Here is a 7,609-nt window from a genome sequence, read left to right on the forward strand (position 1 = left end):
AAATAAATAAAGTGGCGGTGCCAATCCAGGGAGGAGAGAAATGAGATCTTCAGGAGCTCCACAACTCTCGATCTAGGGCCCCCTCCCAAGCGGTCACACCCCAGGACCTCAGCGGGGAGGACGGAGACCGGCAGCTGCCCAGCCCTTAGACCCCCTCCCAGCCACTCTGTGTAGCCCCAGGACAGCCCACAGACCCTCTGTGCAAACCTCAGCACTAAGCACCCCCACACCAGGTCTCCAGTCACTAGCTCCCCACCACCTCCCTTCAGCTGGATCCAAAGAGCCACCCAGATCCTAAAGACAGTTCCTTGTGCCTACTCCCAAGGAGAGCCCCGCCGCCCCTCCCCTGAAGATCCTTCTCTTCTGCTAGGAAGTTCTGCTCTCAAACTGACATCCTTTCTGTGTCCATGGCCTTGCTCACCTCTTTCCTAGGCCTCCTACACTTTATGTACCCTTTATGTATCCTGTATCCTTTGCCCAGACTCTGAAGAAAAGAAGGCAGAGGTCACAGGTGGGCAGGAATGCGGTCTCCATGCAGCAGCAAGGAAAGTGCCAGGCCCACTCTGCCAGCTGGACTCAGCCACCTTCTCTGGGCCAAGGAGACTTCCTGGAACCTGTTTGCTCCCCCCCCCCCCAACCACAAGGGCTTCTGAAAGTGGATCAGCCCAAGCCCCACCCCAGGCCCCTGGCCAGTGTCAGGGGCTCACGTCCTGGCAGCAGTGGGGTAGCCCAGACACCAACTAGACCATCCTACTCCTGAGAGCCTGAGGAAACAGGGAGATGGTGACTTGTGTTAAACTCTTAAGTTTCAGGACCTTCCTGGTGGCGCAACGTGTTAAACACAGCACTATGAAACTATCTGCAGCCACTGCAGCACGAGTTCAATCCCCAGCCAGGGAGCTGACCCACAGGGCACAGCAGACCTCTCCTGTCCCGCCCGCTGCTCCCCTCAGCCGTGTATTTCAGTCCATCTGCCTGTTCTGCTCCCCACTCTGTCCCTGGTGAATCCTCTCACCACCACCCCCACTCGGCACCTCTGGCCTGTACCCCAGTTCTTGAATGCATAAATAAATAAATCTTTAAAAATAAATAGTCTTAAGTTTCACTTATTTATTCATTCAAGTCTTCTAGAAGTCAATGGAAAAAGATGCCTTTCTAACGATGACTGTCTGTCATGACTCCTCTTCCTTCTCCACCTTGCTGCATCAAGGTCGCTGGCGGCCAGAATTATCCCCACTTCTGAGAAGCCTATCCTGCCACCTCACTGTGACCCATTACACTGCCTGGGTTTTTGTGCTTCTTCCTCAACCAAGTCCCTGTCCCTGGGCTTCTCCCCAGCTCAGGGGTCCTTTCAGAACAAATGGGTCACATGTTTAAGGGGCAAGCAGCAGCAGTTGAGTTCCAGACCAAACTGAGGCTGTGGGGGTAGGGGAGGAGGGTGGTGGCCCCTGGGGTCCCCTGGTTCACTTTTTCCAGAGCCTGATGCCCTCAGACACTGCAGCAGGCGGTGAGAGGAAATGAGCTCACACAGGCCACAGGCGAATTCCTCCCTCCACAATGCAAGGCACTCACCCCCTCCCACTTCCCAGAAAGTGTGCTCTTCCCCCACCCTCCAGCCTCCCCACCTCTTCCTGCACCTTGACCTGAACCCCCATCCTGTCCAGGCCCTCCCCCATCATCTTTGCCAGCCCCTCTTCCTCCCACCCTCCCCATTTTGTCCCGGATTCCTATTCCCTCTGACTCCCATTCTCACTCCCTGCACACCACCATCACCCCAGAAGCCACTCTATTTCTGGCCCCCTTTCTCTGAAGCCACTTTGGGGTGGGCTCAACCTCCTGACATACCCTCTCTTTCTAAACTCATCCCCACCCCATCAGCTAACTCCATTCACAGATGCTTATTGGAAGCCCCAAGGTAGGAGAAGATGGGAGAGCATGAGGGGTTGCCAGGCAGTTTGCCCCTGGGGAGACAGAGCTAAGGGGGAGGAATACCAACTTAGGTCTCCAACCTGAGATTCCAGAAAAGAAGCAATGGAAGACGGAGGAAGTAGAGGAGGCTTCCAGAAGGAGGGGCCTTGAAGTGTCTAGGGCTCTGTGGATGGGTGGGGAGAAGTGTGTATGTGGTGGTGGTGGGGGGGGACATTCCAGGGGAAAGGCCTGTCTGGTGGACTAAGGCAGGGAGGCTGGAAAACAAACTCCAGTGATGATGTGACTGAATCCAAGCAGAGGGATAGACGTGGGCAGGAAGCTTGGAGGGATGAGGAAGGAAATGGGGTGGCCTGAGGCTCTTAGATACTAGCCTGGCTTGGAGCAGGGTGTTTAAGCTAAGGTGTACCCGGTCCAGAAGCTGGAAAAGAAAAGGATAGAGCTGGGGCAGGGACCCAACATCAGAAGCCCCGGACTCGGAAACCCAGTGGCTGCTGGAAAAGGACTAAGAAACGTCTAGAACAACTCTAAGGTTTCTGGCTTAAAATGTTAGGAAGACAAGCTGTCTTAAGAGTTCACCCTCTGGGAGAGAAGCTAGACAAGCACACAACAAGTTCTTTGTGTGCATTTTCCAGTTTAGCCTTCAAAGGGGCTAGGGGATCAATATCATAATCCTCATTTTACACAGAATGAACCTGAGTGTATCTTATCCAAGGCCACACTGAATTTGAACCCAGGCATTTGGTTTCCAGAGTCCACTCACTTGACCAGAGGGCCTTGTGGCTGATGGAGTGGAGGGTGGCAACTTAAGTCCTGGACCCATCTCCTGGAAGAGAGGCCAGAGCCAGAAACATGGCTTTGGAAGTCATCAGAGGTCCAGGAGGGTGACAGTCTGGTCTGCCAAGTGAGATGAGACCAGGCATGGGACACGCCCCGGAAATGCCCACCTTTAGGGGGCAGGTGAAGGAGAAGAAGATGCAGAAGAAGCAGCATTTGGAAGAAATGGGCACTGTGTCAGGCAGACAAGACACTTCCAGGGGCCACACAGGGGCCTGCGAGGAGAAGCATCAGGGGTGAGGGGAGGACTAAGCCCCTAAAGGAGGCGGCAGGAAAGGCAGGTTGTGTAGCACAGGGGAACCTGTAAGGTACATTGCCATTGGGGGGGGGGGGGACTTGAGCAGGTTTTTTGGTTGAAGAGCAGTTACCAAGGGGTAGGGAGCCCGGGGACACCAGGAGGAGGTGATGTGTGTAGGGGATAGCAAAGGTACCAGAGTCTGTGGTACAAGAGGAAGACACCCATTTCCCCAGGGGTCATGCCAGGCTAGGAAGAAAGCACAGGGCGTGACTAGTGGGGGAGTCCCCAGACCAGAGCCACCCAGGGCAGAATCAGCCCTGACCCAGGAACCAGAGAGGAGTGTGGAGTCATCAAGGAGCACTCCCCAAGAGTGAGTTTCCACTCCCATCCCGCCTACCTGGGAGGAAAGGCACATCTCTGAACCTCAGTTTCCCTGTAAGATGAAAACTATCAGACCTGCTCAGTGTGCCTCAGGTTTGGAGTTCGTTTCTGATCATGCATTAAAACAATTGTGAGTTGAAGAGGAAAAACATTGGGTGAAAGGTGGCTCTCCCGTTTGCAACCCAAGCAGCATTCTGGCCCTTCCACCGGAGGGGAACTAGCACCCCCTGGTGGCGAAGAGCAGAACAAGAGGGGAGGGTCAGAGCCGACCGACCTGTTTTAACAGAAGAAATTATCACAGCGATGGAGGCTGGAAAATCCAAGATCAAGGTGCTGGATGATTCATTTCCTGGTGAGAGCCCTCTTCTTGTTTGCAGATGAACACCTTCTCACTGTTCTCAAGGCATAGAGACAGCCTCTCTCTGTTTCTCTTACAAGAGCACTAATCACACCCAAGGGTGCCAACCTCATGACCTAATTATTTCCAAAAGACCCCACCTCCAAATACCACGAATATGGGACTAGGTCTTCAGCCTATGGGGAGGTGGGATGAAGCATTCAGTTCAGAGCACATGCATGTCTGTAACGTAGACCTGACACCTCTGGCTTCCCGAACAGGGGACTCAGCTCAGTCATGAAACACTGAGCGCCCACGACATACAAACTGTGGTGTGTGGTGCTGGGCACAATTCCATGAACCAGGTGCCGTGCCTGCCCTTGGCAAACGCGTACTCCTGTGGGGCAGCAAACTGCGGAGGACAGAAGGATGGCTGGGGAGCTGCCGAGCACACGGAGACCAGAGGGAACCTTCAATAATGGGGCGCAAGGCGGTATCTGACCCAGACCTTGAGGTACTCAGCTATCAAGTGACAGAGAAAGAGGCCTGAAGGCTGAGAGCTGGGGAGAGGGCTCAGGCTCTGAAAAAAGCCCCAAGCACCCCATAAAGTAGACCCTGGTGAGCAGCTTTAATCGTTTAGGGTGGGGCAGCCGTCTGCTGGAGATGACACCAGTCTTCACCCTTATTCCTGCTGCCTGGTCCCTGAGGAATCCTGGATAAGAGGAATCCCTGGGCGCTGGTGACTGAAGTCCCTGGCCAGGCTGGAGCCCAAGGGCCTTGGTAACCTGCCAAACAGCTGGGCCCCTACACAGCCACCTGTGGTCAGTCAGCCTGGGGTGGGAGCAAGAGGCCACAGCTTCCCTGTGCTGGCCACAGGCTGAGCCACACCCAGAAGCCCTGCTGTGGGGCAGGGGGTGGGTGAAAGATGCCCCACCCCTGCCATTCTTAGCTGGCTGCCCCTCAGGGGAGCCATGTTTGAGGGAAATTATGTGGTTGGAAGAGAAGGCCTTGGGCTGTGGTCTTACCCCAAAGGCGCTCAACCGTGTGACCCTGAGCCATCAAAGACCCAGTGGCATGGCCTGGGAATGCAGGTTGACAGATGACTTCTGAGGACCTAGAGGGGCCCTGAAAACACCAAGAGGAAGACGCAAGGAATGACTACGCTCTTCACAAGCATTATTTCATTTACCCCTCATGCCAGCGCCGTGAGGTAGTAAGACTAGCGCTACTCTACACAGGCTCAGAGGGGTTAAATAACTTGCTGAGTCTGATGTTAATGCTTTGCACTTTCTGTGAAGCACGACCCTCCTGGGAGGGGTTAGACTAGGTAGCCCCTTCCAGCTCTAGGATGCTAACATCTAAGTTTCTTTAATTCTTCCCTAGCCACTGGCCTGCAACCCTGCTTCTCCCACAGGCCCTGTTTCCTGCCCAGGGGTGCGGGGTGGGGGGGGGGCTCTGCTCTCCTCCTGGTCTCCATCTTGCCCATCTGGGGGGAGGGAGAGGAGAAAAAGGAAAGAGGAGAGGGGGGAGCATAGAGGAAGGGAAGAAACGGAGAAGGGAAGGGAACAGAGGGGAGGGTGACTCCCACCTACCCCTGGAAGCTCTGGAAATCCCAGCAGCTGCTCCCCTCTCCTCTGTCTGGCCCAGAGCCAGCTTGGGTGGGAGCGAGAACTGGATAAGTCAGATAGGGAGAAAAGAGTGGCAGAGCACTGACCACAGGGGGACAAGGCCCTCCACCCTTGAGCCCACCCCACCCTGCAATTCCAGCCCCTGGGAGAGATTCCTGGCATGCTCCCCTTTAAGGAAACCCTACATGCCAAAATCCACACATACCAAACAGACACATCAGGGCGGTTCTTGCACTATAAAAGGATTCTTTGCTTTACAAGAGGGCTCAGCACATGGGAAACTTAAAATAGGAGCTGCTCCTGGTGCCATGAAAGAAGCTCTGATTTCAGAAGCGCCCCATACACATGCTTCTGGCACATCCAGAAAGCTGGGACCCCACAGGGCTGGCAGGAAGGGCACTGCCTTCAGGTGCTGACATCAGTTTGGGAATCCCCATAATTGTCCTGGTCATCAGAGTCCACAGCTCTGTGTATGGGGCTGTGGGGACAGTGTCTCGCTGTCCAGGGAAAGGCCACAATAGATGTCCAGGACTTCACAGAGGCAAGGATAGCCCCCCGAGGTCCCTGACTATGATGGGCCGGGCAGGGTCCCAAGGACTTGATCTCCACGCTCGCTCCTCCTTCCCACAATCTGGAAGCCACAGCACAATGGCTCTGTCTCCCGGGAAAGGGGGACCAGTTGTTCTCCCCTCAGAAGAAGTTTGAAAGGCTGATGAAGGTGACCCAGGAGCAGTCAGGCTGCTGTGAGGAGCTGCAGACCCCGTGAGGTGTATTTAGGATCCTATGGCAGAAAGCGGTGGCCCCTCACTCTGCCCTTTTTCTCTCTTTTTTAAGATGAATTTACATCATATAACATTAACTAAAGTGAGCGATTTGATGGCATTTAGTACTGTCCCTGCCTCCACGGTTTTTGCATGAGTGAAGTTGACAGCCAGTAATGACAACAAATAATGATGGTTAATTGAGCCGCCCCTCCCTCCTCAAGCAGGCCGGTGCTCCAGGGAGCTGCCACTGGCCATTTAAATTAACAGCCAAGATGCCAAACAGGTCTGGAGACCAGCCCAGCTCACAGCACCACCCCAAACATCACACCCAGCCCAAGGAAGGTGCCCACAGCCCCCAGAACCCCTCTTCAAACCCCCAAATGCCCAATCCCCTTCATCCACCTCACCCATACGCCTGGGACTTCACCCCTCCTCCTCACATCACAGGCAACCCTCCAACTCTTCAGCCTGGAGGCAGGAGGCCTGATCTCAATCTTCAGGGGAGGGGACTCAGGGCCCAAGACGCTAGGGCCCCCCCGCCCCAACCCCCACCCCCGCTGCAGTCTACCGTAGGCAGAGAAGCTCCCCAGCCTGGAGTGTGGACAAGCTCAGCACACTAAGGAACAGCAGCACCCCCACTCCAGACCCCACCCTGCATCCTCACACCAAGTTGGGGTCAAGAGGGAGGTGAGGCAGCCCCCTCACTTCACCCCACTGGGGTTCCTTGCCCCTCTATAAGAAGGCTTACAAGTCAAACGGAGGCCCCCCTCCCTGGCTCACTTAAGGGGACTGGCCACTGGTTCAGATTTGCTGAAGAGCTCTGACCTGAGGGGGGTCCCTGCTTCCTTCTGACCAGTCTTTGTAAAAGAAAGACAACCCCTGGGGCCAGGCTAGGACATAAGTCTGTTGGGGGGGGGGCATATGGAGAGCCTGCCCAGCCCACCCCATCTTTTCACTGCCATGAAATGGTGGCAGCAGCTGCTGCAGCTGTTGCAACTGGGCGAGGAGGGGGAGCCCTATGGGGAGAAGTCCCTAGATGTGGAGGGGGTGGGGGACGATTGTATCTCGAGGTCCTACCAGGGTCGTCTGGGGTCAGGGGTAGGGTCACTCAGTCACCACAGCCTCCTGTCACCCCATTCTGCAGAGCCTGCAACCCCTGAGGCCTAGAATCCCAGGGGGGGCTGGGACCTCGCCCAGTGAGGAGGGGGCTTCCCCCTGCGGGGGCTCTCCTTCCGCGGTGGGGAGGGCTGGACAGCGTGTGCTCCCCCGGTGCGCGGCGTGTCAGTGGCGGGGAGTACTCGCGTGAGTGTCTGCGCGCGTACACCCCGGCTGTGTCACACCAGCCCTCCCTCCCCCAGAGCCCGGGCCCCGCCCGGGGCTCCCGCACCCCAACCCTCCCCGCGGGGCCGGACCCCTCCCCTCGGCGCGCCCACCCTCCTCCGGCCCGTCCGCCCCCAGCCTCCCCTCAGACACACCCGCGCCCCGCGCCCGCCCGCTG

This window comes from Condylura cristata, unplaced genomic scaffold, assembly GCF_000260355.1.
Source record: "Condylura cristata isolate star-nosed mole 26May11 unplaced genomic scaffold, ConCri1.0 scaffold00017, whole genome shotgun sequence".
Classification (NCBI taxonomy): domain Eukaryota; kingdom Metazoa; phylum Chordata; class Mammalia; order Eulipotyphla; family Talpidae; genus Condylura; species Condylura cristata.